The sequence below is a fragment of the Rhamphochromis longiceps genome, linkage group LG11, assembly GCF_057381845.1.
Source record: "Rhamphochromis longiceps isolate RC_006_pf linkage group LG11, R_longiceps_female_GT1.1, whole genome shotgun sequence".
Taxonomy (NCBI): Eukaryota; Metazoa; Chordata; class Actinopteri; order Cichliformes; family Cichlidae; genus Rhamphochromis; species Rhamphochromis longiceps.
In genome coordinates this window covers 78,552-96,509 of record NC_140567.1, presented here as the reverse complement: position 1 = coordinate 96,509, position 17,958 = coordinate 78,552, and the positions used below count along the sequence as shown (strand labels likewise).

Below are 17,958 nucleotides of genomic sequence, written 5' to 3'. Positions count from 1 at the left end.
TTAGCAGCATCTTCCTTAAATACGCAAGGACTTCTCTGAAAAAGATGGCATCTGGATGGGTGAATATGTCCCTCTAAAACCTGCATATATGTTTTAGCACTCATGGTGCCTTTCCAGATTGGCAAACTGCCAGTTCCAGAGGCAGTAATTCACCTCCATACAATCAGAGATGCAGTTTTCCACTTTTCTAATTTGTAAGATCGTTTCAAATGTTGGCAGCAGTAGATCAAACTGAATTTAGTGGTGAAAAATAATTGATTGTTGATAATAATAATAATAATAATAATAATAATAATAATAATAATAATTGATAGTTTCCAATCCAGTTCTGACAGACAGAAATAAAAACAACATCATTAAGATCAGATCATGGAGCTGTTTGCTGCCTTGTTTCTATCTTCAGATTACAAGACTTTACTACAATAAAGATGCTGACATGTATCTGTAGGAACAACATCATTGAATCTGTAACAACTGGAGCCAAACCAGTGGCTCTGCTGGGATCACTGGTGAGCCAACACTTCCTTGATGTGTTGGCGATGATGCAGTTCTACACCGCAATCATCGAGTCCATCCTCACCTCCTCCATCACCGTGTGGTACGCTGGAGCCACTATCAGGGACAAACAGAGACTGCAGCGTGTTGTGCGCTCTGCTGAGAAGGTGATTGGCTGCAGACTCCCATCTCTGCAGGACCTGTACACCTCCAGGACACTGCGGCGTGCAGCTCGGATCTCAGCTGACCCTTCTCACCCTGGACACAGTCTGTTTGACCTGCTCCCCTCAGGCAGGAGGCTCCGGTCCATTCGCACCAGAACCTCTCGCCATAAGAACAGTTTCTTCCCCTCTGCTGTCGGACACATGAACAATAACCGTATGACTGTTCCCACCACTAACACATGACCCTACGCTGTGTCACTGCATCATTCCATGTTTGGCACTGATCACCACCTGCACTCATGTATATATCTTCTACGTAGCACTTTTAATTCTTATTCTTACTTTTATTTTTTCATGTCTATTTAAGCGCAACTTATGACACTATGTTTGCACTGAAGCACCGCAGCAATTTCCTGATGTTGTAAACCTGCTCAACATTTGGCAATAAACCCCATTCTGATTCTGATTCTGATTCTGATTTCTGATTTCTGATTTCTGATTTCTGATTGTTGATGCAGATTTCAGGGCTTCCTTTTGCTCCTCCGTTATAACTGTTCTCTCTTCTCAACACATGATGGCACAAAGGAATCAGCAGTGACAAAAATGATGCTGAAGAGAAGCACACACTTCACACATATAACAGACCAGTGCAGTTACACACACCTCTGCTCGACATCAGGCCTCAAAAAAAGACACAAAACACTAACTTGACTCTAAACAGAAGAAACGAGCAGCTGTTTCTGTTCTGTGCTTATTTATATTTGACACACATGCTTCTCTTTGTGCAAACACACATCGCACTATAAGGGTAACCTAGCACACAATGATTGGACAGCACAGTGATGATGCTGGGAGATCCTATACGAAGGAACACAGAAACACTGAGAACTTTAAACATTGATTATATTGAGATCAGCAGCCGACCCAGTCGAGATAAAGGCGAGCAGCTGGGATCGCTGCTGCACCACAAACAGGTTTCAGTGTTTCCATGTGTGTGTGTGATGTCTTTACTTACACTGGTCAACAGACTTTAGTCAACACATCATTGAAAGGTGTTACACATGAAATAAAAACAGTGTTTATTCCTCTGAAGCAGCTGCATTATAACCAATCTGCTCCTTTGTGGCCGTTTAAAACAGCCTTAAATAACTGTTGTTATATTTGTTGCAGCTTCTGCTCCTCTTGGAGAGACGACTCTTGAAAAGACGTTTTTGAATTTCAGCTTTTAACTGGATAAATATCGGATATTTAAACGTCTGCAACAAACTGATTCCAGCTTCTCTTTCATGATAGGAATGTTTTTGTGGCTCAAGATGACCTGATGTCTTTCATGATGGACACATTTGACACATGTTCACATATTATAGACCAACAAGTTCTTCATAGCAGTTTAAATACAGGGAGTCACTTTTGGGCCCAGCAGATAAAACAGAGCCAATATTTCCTTCTTTGTTTAAGTAACGTGTGTCACAGATGTGACCTAGTAAAGTGTAGCTGAACATTAGCAAGTTATTAACACTCTCATGGCGAGCTTTGAATTTAGCGTACGCTAAAGTAATACACTAGCAAAAAACTATTTCCAGGCTCGACTTCCATCATACAGATGATGCTTGTGGCAAAAGAGTAAAGTTCAGAAGCCTTTTTTCATTATGTAATCTGTTTCTGTTCATAAGAAAATCATATTCAAACTGATTAAATAGACATTTTTCAGTAGTTAGCTGCTATGCGCCCGTCTCAGTGTGAAGTGAAGTCTGTCTGTACTGGATCTGGATCCATCGGGGTCCCTCCAACAGCGACACAGTGATCCGGCTCACCAACTGGTGATAACGACCTACTGAGCCTGCTAGCAGGTGCAATCTGAGCCACAGTTATGGGGCTGATAACTGCTAATAACGCCCATTGATGGACTGTGCACACAAACAGTAACACAAAGACTCAATCAAGAACTGATTAATTAGAACATGGAAAACAATGAAATACACATTTTTTATCATGTCTGTACTTTGACAAAAACTCAGCTTTGATATTTGTTTCACTAGCAGGGACCACTCCCTTGGTAACGATAAGCGATGAGGGATGAGGAAGTGTGATTAGTGCTGCGGTTTGGGGAAGGCCTTGAAGGGGACTGGCGACCGCTCTTGGGCCAGGCAGAACCCCCAAAGACAGGACTGGGCATAATGGAGGTTTTGGAGAATGTTGTGAATGTATACCAGGTAGACTTGTGATGACCATCAACCCAGGAGCTTGATTAAGTGGTCAGGGATTCCTTTGTGGGAGGCAGAAGTCGCAACGCCGGTGAGGAAGGGAGGCCAGGGAAGTGATTTGGAGGAATCCCGGAAGACAAGGGGGCTTGGCGAAAGTGTGAGAGGAGCCATGTCCTGATTGGGGCGTGGCCAGATTCGGTGATGAACAGATGATCTGAAGGTAAGGTGTGCTGAGATTTTTGAGGTCGAGGTAAAGGGTTAGTGATTCGAAGGGTCTTAAAGGAGAGTTTATTTTGAAGTAGTATGTAGGCGTGGTGCTGCCCGATTGATTGGGTTGCTTCATTTGAGGATAAAATGAAGCAGTCTTCGGAGACTGGGTGGATGACACACATGCATGGGTGAAGAGTCGGGTGGAACATCGAGGATGAGGAGGTGAATTCGGAACAGCCTAAGCTGAAGAAGGCGATTAGGAACGTGGCCTTGAGTGTGCACGCCAGGACGTAGGACGAGAGGTTGAAGTTGTGATGCGATGAACGGAACGTGTTCCAAGCGGTCCAATAAGAGGACAATGTGCTTGCTGCAAGGCTGTTTTTATATTAGCATCTCCCAAGAAGCGATTGAGTTCTGCGATGGGGTTTAGATCTCGAAAGACGTGGCTGAAAATGGAGGACCTGGGGTCGGAGCTGCCTCTGCGTAGGGCGCCAAGGCTCTTAATGTCTTCGGCCGTAATAGCCCCCAAAGCCGACAGAAGGGACAGCATCTGTGAAGAGCAGGACGTCGTGGGGGGGCAGCTGATCATTGTAGAAGAAGGTGATGCCGTTCCAGTTAGTGAGCAGAAGTTGCCAGAGATGCAGTTCAGCCCTGGGAGAGCTATGCAGCATGGTGGAGTCGAGGAGTGGCGGTTTGGATGCAGCAGGTGAAGCAAGTAAGGTATAGGATTAAGCATCCCAACAAGGAGAGCAGCCATCATTTGAAGCAAGAGAGAGCGAGGAGGACGTTTTGGAGGAGAAGGGTGATGCCTTAACCTTTTGATCGGCAGGGGAGCCTGGAAACGTTTAGTGTCGAGGGTTATCCTGAGGAACTCCAGGGATGTTAAAGGTCCCCCATTTTCTCTTCCGACAAAGGGGCACCGAGTTTGGAGAAGACTGACCTCAGAGTAGATAATCCGTGAGCTGGTGGAGACGTGGGAGGGGGTATGATTGGGAGCCATCAAGGGGGTGAAGCACCTATTTTTTTTTTTCTTTAATGAGGAAACTTCTAGTGCCGGAATGTGGATGGTGGTGGAGGCTGGCGGGGTTGAGGGGGCATGCAGGGCGGGAATGCAGCAGTAATGACAGAGAAATCATTTCTTTACATTTGACTTCAATTGTCTCAAATCGAGTATTTAAAGTCTATTTTTGGGGCTTTGATGAGTTGAATCAATGATTTCTACTGTCAGCTGGGATGACTTAGTGGAAAACTAAGCAGCAGCAATGTTTGGAGGCTCACACATCTGTACACATCTGTATGTTTCAGCTTTGTCTTTCAGTCGCAACATGGTTCATCTTCATCTTAACTTCCTGCTTCTATCGTGGTTAAAGCTGATGAATCCTCTGGACATCAAACACTGATGGTGTTATTGGAGCTGAGTGAAGTTTGATGGCTTTATTATCCAGGCTGTGACACATGGCAGCTGTCAGAGCAGAACTCAGGAAGTCAGCAGGTGTGTTTCAATTCAGGCTCTGCTTCCTCTGAAGGTCCATGACATCACAGCGAGGCCACGAAGGCCATCCAGACTCCTAGTCTCCCACAAACCTGTCCTCCTTCTCCCTGGATTTGAAGGACAGGTGGGCCCACCCTATCCCAGGATGCACTGCAGCGATGTTGGCTGCTGTGTTTGCACATGCTCAGTGTGACAGGATGTTGTCTGCTGTGTTTGCACATGCTCAGTGTGACAGGTTGTTGGCTGCTGTGTTTGCACATGCTCAGTGTGACAGGATGTTGGCTGCTGTGTTTGCACATGCTCAGTGTGACAGGATGTTGGCTGCTGTGTTTGCACATGCTCAGTGTGACAGGATGTTGGCTGCTGTGTTTGCACATGCTCAGTGTGACAGGATGTTGGCTGCTGTGTTTGCACATGCTCAGTGTGACAGGATGTTGGCAGCTGTGATGGCACATGCTCAGTGTGACATGATGTTGGCTGCTGTGTTTGCACATGCTCAGTGTGACAGGATGTTGGCTGTTGTGTTTGCACATGCTCAGTGTGACAGGATGTTGCCTGCTGTGTTTGCACATGCTCAGTGTGACATGATGTTGGCTGCTGTGTTTGCACATGCTCAGTGTGACAGGATGTTGGCTGCTGTGTTTGCACATGCTCAGTGTGACAGGATGTTGGCTGTTGTGTTTGCACATGCTCAGTGTGACAGGATGTTGGCTGCTGTGTTTGCACATGCTCAGTGTGACATGATGTTGGCTGCTGTGTTTGCACATGCTCAGTGTGACAGGATGTTGGCTGCTGTGTTTGCACATGCTCAGTGTGACAGGATGTTGGCTGCTGTGTTTGCACATGCTCAGTGTGACAGGATGTTGGCTGCTGTGAAAGCTGAATGCTCTCTGGTTAGAAGTGATGTCACACATTAGGATGACTGTGCTAGCTCTCTGTCAGAGTACCAGGGCCTTGCTTTGACCACATGACTCTCAGTACACAGCATGATGTCAGCTGTAAACAGGAAGCAGAGGAGCAGGACTGAGGTAAACCTCTGAGGGGTAAAACTGAGACTGAGCTCCAGATGTTTCCACATGTTTCTGCTCTGCGTGTGTTTGATGATTATTTCAGGTATAGATGATGGAATATGACCAGTCTGATGTCAGCCTGCTTCTCTGACAGCGCCTCGCCTCTCTGTGCTGCCCCCTGCTGGCTCTGATCATAACTGACTGAGTCCTTGCTGCCACTTTATTAGGTACAGCTTGCTAACACAGGCTCAGACCTTCTTTGCCTTCAGAGCTGAGCCTTAAATCTTCATGGCTCAGATTCAGCAAGGTGCTGGAAACATCCCTCAGAGTCATGTGATCAGTGACGTCAGCTTCAGCACTGACAGATAGAAAAGTGCATCCACATAAAAAGGATATATAATAGAAATCAGACGCTGATTTTCATCTTTTCAGACCTTTGTCTGGTGCTAATCCAGCTGTGTGTGTTTGTGATGACAGTAAATAAATGTCAGACTTACAGCTCCTGCTTTACTACATTAAAGTGATCAGATGAGTTCAGCACTTTGACATGGATGGTAGTGAAAGAAGGAAATGACAAATGTAGCACAGCAGCAGCGTTTAACACGTCTGAGCTGGAAACAGGAACTCTGCTATGATCATCATTCATATAACAACTTCCAGCTTCTTTTGCTGGGCTACAGTTTGGATGGATTTGCATTTAAAGATGCAAAGAGACTAAAATGGTTAGGGTCAGGAGGTCAAAGGTCAGAGCTCCTGTGGGTCTGAGGGCGGCCTCACGCTGGAGAAGGATGAAGGAGTCTGACCTGAGCCAGTGTTTGACATGAACACATCAGCACTGCTGTCAGTGAGCCTAACGACAGCCGTTAGCATCATTTCAGTGTTTCAGTCATAAAAACACTTCCTGTCACTGTGGTGGTTACAGTGACATCATGCAGTTTGTGCTTTGACCTCCAGAGGGCGACAAATCAGCACAGACAGAGAGCTCCATTCAAACTTTGCTGCCATCAGTAATAATGCTTCAAATATAATCATCAGTGTTTGAGCAGTTATGATATCAGGGACAATCTAGACATGTGTGACAATACTGAACATGTCACATGACACACCTCAAACATCATGTGATCCACTCTCAGTCTGCACTTTCATTCATGACTTCAACAGGTTGAAATGAGCTTTGAACAAACATCAGTTTAGTGCTGAAATATTCAAACGCTGCAGGAAGAAGAACAACAAAGTGGGGACGGATGTTTGTGCTTCAAACAGGAAAACCGGCAGAAATAAATCACCTTTAGATAACCTGCCAGAGCTTTGGGAGTTTCCAAGATGCACTAGAATGCAGCACAGAGTGTGTTTGTTTCGGTGTCCTCAGATGCCTCTGTGGGTGTTTCCTTCCTGTTCAAACTTTAATTTCACTTTCCTGAAGTAAATGTTTGTGACTGACGCTGTGAAGGTAATGGAAGCAGTCTGTAATGTTTCCCTGGCTAACATCAGTATAACTTCTGCTTTTTCGTGATTGTGTGTTTGCTGGTTTCAATTATTATTTCCACTGTAGACTATCTATAGCTTGTATATAAAAGATGGCGGCAGAGACCGGGTTCATACATTTGTTTGTGTTGAAGTCTGAAGTTTTGTCTTCAGTTCCTGGAAGTTTCTGCTGCTGTTTACAGAAACATTTAATGTCCAGGATGTTTGTAGTTTGAAGGAAAAAAGACTTCATGATGAGTCAGTCATGATATTTTCAGTGATGATCTGTAGAAAAGTAACAGTGAAGACTTTTTCAGTTCTCAGTGCAGGGTGGAGTTTGTGGTTCTGCATGTGGGGCAGTTTGTAGATGGAGGCAGCAGCTCTGTTCATTTTGGGACTGGTGTAAAAATGCTTGCTGATGTTTCCTGTTGTCTAAAAGTTGATGCTGCTCACAGATAAATGAGTGTTTTCAGCCTTTGATCAGTTTTTGCTGCCAGAACTTCCCTGATGTGATGGATGTGCAACTGGAAACATCTGGAGTTAGTGTTGAAATGTTGACAACACGATCAGCAGCTTGAACAGCAGATTTCCTCTCAGTGTTTGAGGATTCAGAGCCTTTTGTAGACTTCTGATCACTTCCTGTTAGAAATGTTCGACTCTAAAACTCTGAAATGATGCTGCTGACTTCAGAGAGGGTTCAGCCTTCACAGTGAAATAAAAGTAAACGTTCCTGTGCAGTGAGCTCCCTCAGACATTTGATGCACTCAGACAAACAGCAGCTTCACTGCATTTAGTTCATGTTTGTCTGTTTGGACACAATCACTGCTGTGTTTTAGTGTCTCTGCTGGAACTGCACAAAACTCCTTCATTCACCATCCCAACACTGAGAGGATGGGAGACACACAGAGTCACATATTTCACGTTCTACCTCTGGTAAAAATCTACACAGCCATCGCCCTGTACAAGCCCATCAGACTGTTGTGATTTCACAACCAAAAGTGTGTAACCAAAAGGGGTTCAGTTTAAATGGTGGGTCTGTGCCTCCTCCCACTGACCTCAGAGGGGAGAAAAAAATGGCACTTTTGTTTTTAAATGCAATTGCGTCAAAAATACTTGTTTGCTATTACAACGCTAACTTTACCGGACATTAAAATGTGCCCAAAGACGCATTTTTGCATTTAAATGTCCTAAAACAGTGAGCGGTGACTGGGCGGACTGCCAGCATTCTAGCCACTAGACAGACGTGTTTCTATCAAACAATGACATCAGAATAAAGTAATCTTTACAAAAAGCAGACGGGGTAATGAACTACACCTGTATTTCTATTTTGTTAAATGCACGAGGAGAAAACCTGATAAATACGAGCAGTAAGGCTTGTTTGTGTGTAACGCATCACATTACATTACAAAATTCGTCACCTTTAATAGGAAAACACATTTTTGGTGGTGTTTTATTCGAGAGAGGTGAATACTAAACCGATATACTGTGAATTGTGTGAATTGTCTAATATATTGCACCTCATCCTAGTCTGTGTGACATCAGCACACATAGCAACAGCTTAGCAACCACACTTCCTGTTTTTAACATCGCTGCGACCACAGGATGTTGACAAGCTTGATGAAATTAGAAACTACTTCCTGTTCTAACACAGGCAGATGTGCAGAGACAGTTCTCAGCTCTGTGGGTCTGCAGGTTTCCATCTGAATGGTCTCCGATGCACACATCAACATCAGCTGTGTGCAGCTCAGTTCCAGCACAAATCTGCCGCTCCATAGTTCACGGTAACGGACTCACAGCTGGCCCAACGAGGCCGAGCGTGTCCGCCATGACCTGTTAGTGCGTGATCAGAGTCCAGGAATCAGACGAAACACACTGAATGCGGCCTGAGCTATTCCACAGTAACTGTTACTTAGTGTAGCCAGATGGGTTACTCTTCACTGCTCTCCTCCCTCTCTGCTGTTCAGCTTGTGTTGAGTGAGCTGCGCTTTCATTTAGCTCCCGATCATAATGTCCTGCATTCAGTGATTTGCAATTAATATTAATGGAATACGCTGCTTGCAAACATAATCAGCCCTTTGCACATTTGCAAACTTAATCCAACTGGATAAACACCACAATGTTACCTTCAAAGCAACCTTATAGTTGGACGACCTATAAGAATAATTCAGAGTGAATAATCACCAGTTTTAGTGTGGAGCCTTTAGCTATCAAATACGAGCTTGAACAAAAACGACAGCCCACAGGGGCGAGAGGGGTATTTGCTTTAAATATCTTAGTGACCAATCAAAAAGAAATAAACCAAAACATGTCAGAGTAAAAAAACATTTTTCTCGAATCTCCAGAAAAAAAATGAGGTAGTATTTTTTTCTGGAAAGGGAAAAAAATCTCTCCACAAATCTCCTTTAGTTCATGAACAGATGTTCTGCTTCACTTTCAGGGTACAAACAGAGGATTGTTTGGTCTCAGTCAGACTGCAAGGACTGCACACGAACACTGGTGACCGATCACCTGAATTCATCTCATCACTGTGAGTCCGAGCTTGTTTATTTGACTGAAACACAGACAAAGATGTTCCTTTCTCTGACGTGTTCAGAATCTGTTTGTCATCGTTTCGTTCGGAGCGCTCGCTGTGGAAACGTGAGTCACAGCTGCTCGCACACACGGTGCTCCATGTTCAAACTGTTTTTTAATAAATAATAAAGCTGCAGAGCCTTTTGAAGGAAACTTTTTAGGTAAAGTCTCTCTTATTGGAAAAGTCCCACAGGGTGGAGCACTGGGGCTGTAACAGTGGACGACATGATGGTGTTTGTATCACGTTTACTGTCTTACGAACAGAGATGCTCCCACAGACAGGAACACGTTCTTCTCTCTCTTTTTGTTCTTTAGTTTGCAGACACCATGGGCGCTCGGCAGTCCGTCATTCATATTACGAACAAGACTGAGGGCTACACCCTTCAAAACCCCAGGTGACCACACTTCTTACTGTGACTGAGATGCTGCCTGCACATCACCTGACACCTCACTGATATCACTAATAAAAGTAACAGAAGGAATCAGGTACTCTTAGTACCATTGATGTTAAGTTAGACTCTTTTTCTCCAATTGATCTTTCTGAGTTAACTTCAATAATTACTTCCTCCAAACCATCAACGTGTCTTTTAGACCCCATTCCTACAAAACTGCTCAAAGAAGTCCTGCCATTAATTAATTCTTCGATCTTAAATATGATCAACCTATCTCTAATAATCAGCTATGTACCACAGGCCTTTCGTGATTGTGTGTTTGCTGGTTTCAATTATTATTTCCACTGTAGACTATCTATAGCTTGTATATAAAAGATGGCGGCAGAGACCGGGTTCATACATTTGTTTGTGTTGAAGTCTGAAGTTTTGTCTTCAGTTCCTGGAAGTTTCTGCTGCTGTTTACAGAAACATTTAATGTCCAGGATGTTTGTAGTTTGAAGGAAAAAAGACTTCATGATGAGTCAGTCATGATATTTTCAGTGATGATCTGTAGAAAAGTAACAGTGAAGACTTTTTCAGTTCTCAGTGCAGGGTGGAGTTTGTGGTTCTGCATGTGGGGCAGTTTGTAGATGGAGGCAGCAGCTCTGTTCATTTTGGGACTGGTGTAAAAATGCTTGCTGATGTTTCCTGTTGTCTAAAAGTTGATGCTGCTCACAGATAAATGAGTGTTTTCAGCCTTTGATCAGTTTTTGCTGCCAGAACTTCCCTGATGTGATGGATGTGCAACTGGAAACATCTGGAGTTAGTGTTGAAATGTTGACAACACGATCAGCAGCTTGAACAGCAGATTTCCTCTCAGTGTTTGAGGATTCAGAGCCTTTTGTAGACTTCTGATCACTTCCTGTTAGAAATGTTCGACTCTAAAACTCTGAAATGATGCTGCTGACTTCAGAGAGGGTTCAGCCTTCACAGTGAAATAAAAGTAAACGTTCCTGTGCAGTGAGCTCCCTCAGACATTTGATGCACTCAGACAAACAGCAGCTTCACTGCATTTAGTTCATGTTTGTCTGTTTGGACACAATCACTGCTGTGTTTTAGTGTCTCTGCTGGAACTGCACAAAACTCCTTCATTCACCATCCCAACACTGAGAGGATGGGAGACACACAGAGTCACATATTTCACGTTCTACCTCTGGTAAAAATCTACACAGCCATCGCCCTGTACAAGCCCATCAGACTGTTGTGATTTCACAACCAAAAGTGTGTAACCAAAAGGGGTTCAGTTTAAATGGTGGGTCTGTGCCTCCTCCCACTGACCTCAGAGGGGAGAAAAAAATGGCACTTTTGTTTTTAAATGCAATTGCGTCAAAAATACTTGTTTGCTATTACAACGCTAACTTTACCGGACATTAAAATGTGCCCAAAGACGCATTTTTGCATTTAAATGTCCTAAAACAGTGAGCGGTGACTGGGCGGACTGCCAGCATTCTAGCCACTAGACAGACGTGTTTCTATCAAACAATGACATCAGAATAAAGTAATCTTTACAAAAAGCAGACGGGGTAATGAACTACACCTGTATTTCTATTTTGTTAAATGCACGAGGAGAAAACCTGATAAATACGAGCAGTAAGGCTTGTTTGTGTGTAACGCATCACATTACATTACAAAATTCGTCACCTTTAATAGGAAAACACATTTTTGGTGGTGTTTTATTCGAGAGAGGTGAATACTAAACCGATATACTGTGAATTGTGTGAATTGTCTAATATATTGCACCTCATCCTAGTCTGTGTGACATCAGCACACATAGCAACAGCTTAGCAACCACACTTCCTGTTTTTAACATCGCTGCGACCACAGGATGTTGACAAGCTTGATGAAATTAGAAACTACTTCCTGTTCTAACACAGGCAGATGTGCAGAGACAGTTCTCAGCTCTGTGGGTCTGCAGGTTTCCATCTGAATGGTCTCCGATGCACACATCAACATCAGCTGTGTGCAGCTCAGTTCCAGCACAAATCTGCCGCTCCATAGTTCACGGTAACGGACTCACAGCTGGCCCAACGAGGCCGAGCGTGTCCGCCATGACCTGTTAGTGCGTGATCAGAGTCCAGGAATCAGACGAAACACACTGAATGCGGCCTGAGCTATTCCACAGTAACTGTTACTTAGTGTAGCCAGATGGGTTACTCTTCACTGCTCTCCTCCCTCTCTGCTGTTCAGCTTGTGTTGAGTGAGCTGCGCTTTCATTTAGCTCCCGATCATAATGTCCTGCATTCAGTGATTTGCAATTAATATTAATGGAATACGCTGCTTGCAAACATAATCAGCCCTTTGCACATTTGCAAACTTAATCCAACTGGATAAACACCACAATGTTACCTTCAAAGCAACCTTATAGTTGGACGACCTATAAGAATAATTCAGAGTGAATAATCACCAGTTTTAGTGTGGAGCCTTTAGCTATCAAATACGAGCTTGAACAAAAACGACAGCCCACAGGGGCGAGAGGGGTATTTGCTTTAAATATCTTAGTGACCAATCAAAAAGAAATAAACCAAAACATGTCAGAGTAAAAAAACATTTTTCTCGAATCTCCAGAAAAAAAATGAGGTAGTATTTTTTTCTGGAAAGGGAAAAAAATCTCTCCACAAATCTCCTTTAGTTCATGAACAGATGTTCTGCTTCACTTTCAGGGTACAAACAGAGGATTGTTTGGTCTCAGTCAGACTGCAAGGACTGCACACGAACACTGGTGACCGATCACCTGAATTCATCTCATCACTGTGAGTCCGAGCTTGTTTATTTGACTGAAACACAGACAAAGATGTTCCTTTCTCTGACGTGTTCAGAATCTGTTTGTCATCGTTTCGTTCGGAGCGCTCGCTGTGGAAACGTGAGTCACAGCTGCTCGCACACACGGTGCTCCATGTTCAAACTGTTTTTTAATAAATAATAAAGCTGCAGAGCCTTTTGAAGGAAACTTTTTAGGTAAAGTCTCTCTTATTGGAAAAGTCCCACAGGGTGGAGCACTGGGGCTGTAACAGTGGACGACATGATGGTGTTTGTATCACGTTTACTGTCTTACGAACAGAGATGCTCCCACAGACAGGAACACGTTCTTCTCTCTCTTTTTGTTCTTTAGTTTGCAGACACCATGGGCGCTCGGCAGTCCGTCATTCATATTACGAACAAGACTGAGGGCTACACCCTTCAAAACCCCAGGTGACCACACTTCTTACTGTGACTGAGATGCTGCCTGCACATCACCTGACACCTCACTGATATCACTAATAAAAGTAACAGAAGGAATCAGGTACTCTTAGTACCATTGATGTTAAGTTAGACTCTTTTTCTCCAATTGATCTTTCTGAGTTAACTTCAATAATTACTTCCTCCAAACCATCAACGTGTCTTTTAGACCCCATTCCTACAAAACTGCTCAAAGAAGTCCTGCCATTAATTAATTCTTCGATCTTAAATATGATCAACCTATCTCTAATAATCAGCTATGTACCACAGGCCTTTCGTGATTGTGTGTTTGCTGGTTTCAATTATTATTTCCACTGTAGACTATCTATAGCTTGTATATAAAAGATGGCGGCAGAGACCGGGTTCATACATTTGTTTGTGTTGAAGTCTGAAGTTTTGTCTTCAGTTCCTGGAAGTTTCTGCTGCTGTTTACAGAAACATTTAATGTCCAGGATGTTTGTAGTTTGAAGGAAAAAAGACTTCATGATGAGTCAGTCATGATATTTTCAGTGATGATCTGTAGAAAAGTAACAGTGAAGACTTTTTCAGTTCTCAGTGCAGGGTGGAGTTTGTGGTTCTGCATGTGGGGCAGTTTGTAGATGGAGGCAGCAGCTCTGTTCATTTTGGGACTGGTGTAAAAATGCTTGCTGATGTTTCCTGTTGTCTAAAAGTTGATGCTGCTCACAGATAAATGAGTGTTTTCAGCCTTTGATCAGTTTTTGCTGCCAGAACTTCCCTGATGTGATGGATGTGCAACTGGAAACATCTGGAGTTAGTGTTGAAATGTTGACAACACGATCAGCAGCTTGAACAGCAGATTTCCTCTCAGTGTTTGAGGATTCAGAGCCTTTTGTAGACTTCTGATCACTTCCTGTTAGAAATGTTCGACTCTAAAACTCTGAAATGATGCTGCTGACTTCAGAGAGGGTTCAGCCTTCACAGTGAAATAAAAGTAAACGTTCCTGTGCAGTGAGCTCCCTCAGACATTTGATGCACTCAGACAAACAGCAGCTTCACTGCATTTAGTTCATGTTTGTCTGTTTGGACACAATCACTGCTGTGTTTTAGTGTCTCTGCTGGAACTGCACAAAACTCCTTCATTCACCATCCCAACACTGAGAGGATGGGAGACACACAGAGTCACATATTTCACGTTCTACCTCTGGTAAAAATCTACACAGCCATCGCCCTGTACAAGCCCATCAGACTGTTGTGATTTCACAACCAAAAGTGTGTAACCAAAAGGGGTTCAGTTTAAATGGTGGGTCTGTGCCTCCTCCCACTGACCTCAGAGGGGAGAAAAAAATGGCACTTTTGTTTTTAAATGCAATTGCGTCAAAAATACTTGTTTGCTATTACAACGCTAACTTTACCGGACATTAAAATGTGCCCAAAGACGCATTTTTGCATTTAAATGTCCTAAAACAGTGAGCGGTGACTGGGCGGACTGCCAGCATTCTAGCCACTAGACAGACGTGTTTCTATCAAACAATGACATCAGAATAAAGTAATCTTTACAAAAAGCAGACGGGGTAATGAACTACACCTGTATTTCTATTTTGTTAAATGCACGAGGAGAAAACCTGATAAATACGAGCAGTAAGGCTTGTTTGTGTGTAACGCATCACATTACATTACAAAATTCGTCACCTTTAATAGGAAAACACATTTTTGGTGGTGTTTTATTCGAGAGAGGTGAATACTAAACCGATATACTGTGAATTGTGTGAATTGTCTAATATATTGCACCTCATCCTAGTCTGTGTGACATCAGCACACATAGCAACAGCTTAGCAACCACACTTCCTGTTTTTAACATCGCTGCGACCACAGGATGTTGACAAGCTTGATGAAATTAGAAACTACTTCCTGTTCTAACACAGGCAGATGTGCAGAGACAGTTCTCAGCTCTGTGGGTCTGCAGGTTTCCATCTGAATGGTCTCCGATGCACACATCAACATCAGCTGTGTGCAGCTCAGTTCCAGCACAAATCTGCCGCTCCATAGTTCACGGTAACGGACTCACAGCTGGCCCAACGAGGCCGAGCGTGTCCGCCATGACCTGTTAGTGCGTGATCAGAGTCCAGGAATCAGACGAAACACACTGAATGCGGCCTGAGCTATTCCACAGTAACTGTTACTTAGTGTAGCCAGATGGGTTACTCTTCACTGCTCTCCTCCCTCTCTGCTGTTCAGCTTGTGTTGAGTGAGCTGCGCTTTCATTTAGCTCCCGATCATAATGTCCTGCATTCAGTGATTTGCAATTAATATTAATGGAATACGCTGCTTGCAAACATAATCAGCCCTTTGCACATTTGCAAACTTAATCCAACTGGATAAACACCACAATGTTACCTTCAAAGCAACCTTATAGTTGGACGACCTATAAGAATAATTCAGAGTGAATAATCACCAGTTTTAGTGTGGAGCCTTTAGCTATCAAATACGAGCTTGAACAAAAACGACAGCCCACAGGGGCGAGAGGGGTATTTGCTTTAAATATCTTAGTGACCAATCAAAAAGAAATAAACCAAAACATGTCAGAGTAAAAAAACATTTTTCTCGAATCTCCAGAAAAAAAATGAGGTAGTATTTTTTTCTGGAAAGGGAAAAAAATCTCTCCACAAATCTCCTTTAGTTCATGAACAGATGTTCTGCTTCACTTTCAGGGTACAAACAGAGGATTGTTTGGTCTCAGTCAGACTGCAAGGACTGCACACGAACACTGGTGACCGATCACCTGAATTCATCTCATCACTGTGAGTCCGAGCTTGTTTATTTGACTGAAACACAGACAAAGATGTTCCTTTCTCTGACGTGTTCAGAATCTGTTTGTCATCGTTTCGTTCGGAGCGCTCGCTGTGGAAACGTGAGTCACAGCTGCTCGCACACACGGTGCTCCATGTTCAAACTGTTTTTTAATAAATAATAAAGCTGCAGAGCCTTTTGAAGGAAACTTTTTAGGTAAAGTCTCTCTTATTGGAAAAGTCCCACAGGGTGGAGCACTGGGGCTGTAACAGTGGACGACATGATGGTGTTTGTATCACGTTTACTGTCTTACGAACAGAGATGCTCCCACAGACAGGAACACGTTCTTCTCTCTCTTTTTGTTCTTTAGTTTGCAGACACCATGGGCGCTCGGCAGTCCGTCATTCATATTACGAACAAGACTGAGGGTGTTAGGTTTGTAGCATAAACCTATTCGCTGGAACGTTAAGACAATATAATTACACTGCTAAGCAAGACACAAATAGGCAAAGTTCTTCATGTTACTCGTGCACGGGAGAGAACCGGACAACCGCTTGACTCCAGTTGGTCTCGTCCGTTCTCCCATACACTGTCCTTTTATTGAGGTTACATGAATATGCATAGGTTCATTAACATACGACGTCTACATACAAACAAAGAGTACCTTGCCTGTGTGTGTGTGTGTGTGTGTGTGTGTGTGTGTGTGTGTGTGTGTGTGTGTGTGTGTGTGTGTGTGGGGACTGCTGATCAAAGGGTCAAACATCCTTGGTCAGGAAGAGGGTAGCCTCCCCCTCACCCTAGATGGTTCATCCTAGATAACACGGTGAGGAAGTCCTGCAGTTCATCTAAACAAAGAGCACTTAGACTAGAACAGACGCAACTACGTTAATCCTACCATAAAATAATAAGACACGGTATGACCTCTCATGCTCCCAAAGTGCTGTCTAATACACACAAAGTTTGCAGACTATCAAGGATCAAAACCTCTACCAATCTACAACTAATTACAAAACTCTAAGCATATATAAGTAAATATTTCTAAGCATAAATGACAATCAACAATACAAATCTAACATTTCCCCCCTTTTTGACCTTTATGCCTGAAAAGTTCCCAGGTATGAATACGTCATGTCTGACAGTTTCAATGCAAACCTTTTTATACTCAGCATATGTCAAATCACCCTAAATTACTGAAAAGGTACACAGTTTAATAAATGTATTAGCAGTTACCCCATTCATTGAGCTCATCTCATGGCAAACTGCATCTTACGAGCAACCAAAGAAATTGTTAATTTAATAGTGAAACTAAAAAAGTAACATTTTCAAAAACATCTCAACTTGGTGGTGCTTCCTCCGGGTGTGCACATCACATGTCTTTCTGCAGAGTGGTTTAAGCTCTGCAGGGCGTCATGAATGTCTCTTCCAGTTGTTTCCATCGTTGTCCATAGGACCAGAGTACAAATGTATGTAGAATAGACATTCAAACATACTAGTTGGTTTTGTGGTTCGTCAACATGGGTGTCAGCTATTTCCAAGCTGCAGACCTCTCAGCACTCTAGTTTTATGGCCTCTTACCAGCCCCCATCACCTGACTTCAGACCTTCGTCTTGTGAGGGGGATATTTATGACTCCTTAATTGTCCACGCTCTGCAGAAAAAGCTCTCTGTGGAAAGGGTGCTGGGTTCCGTCATCTTACTGCTGTTATGATCCCAGCAGCCTTCAGAGTGTCATCGTATGCACAGTATAGTGGCACAGCATTAGGTGATGTTCATAGGAAACTGCTGTCATCACCACCATAGCTTCTGGTTCCTGTGCTTTCACAGAATCATGATGTCATCCTCGAACTCCTTCTGCGCTGTCGATGGAGCTTGGCACGCTCCCCTCATCCCACGAGTTTTCATGTTCCAACGCTGCTGAAGGTTTAAGGCAGAGCACGTCGTACACCTTAGTCGT

At 43.5% G+C, this 17,958-nt stretch overlaps 1 long non-coding RNA gene across 1 annotated transcript in view; it reads left to right on the top strand.

Annotated features, from left to right (window-relative positions):
- Positions 1–17,185, top strand: part of LOC146658350 (uncharacterized) — a 237,701-nt gene extending 220,516 nt beyond the window's left edge. The window contains exon 2 of the long non-coding RNA XR_014913694.1: positions 16,433–17,185. This is a non-coding gene — a long non-coding RNA (uncharacterized LOC146658350). The remainder of the gene's footprint in view (positions 1–16,432) is intronic.
- Positions 17,186–17,958: the final 773 nt, after the last annotated feature.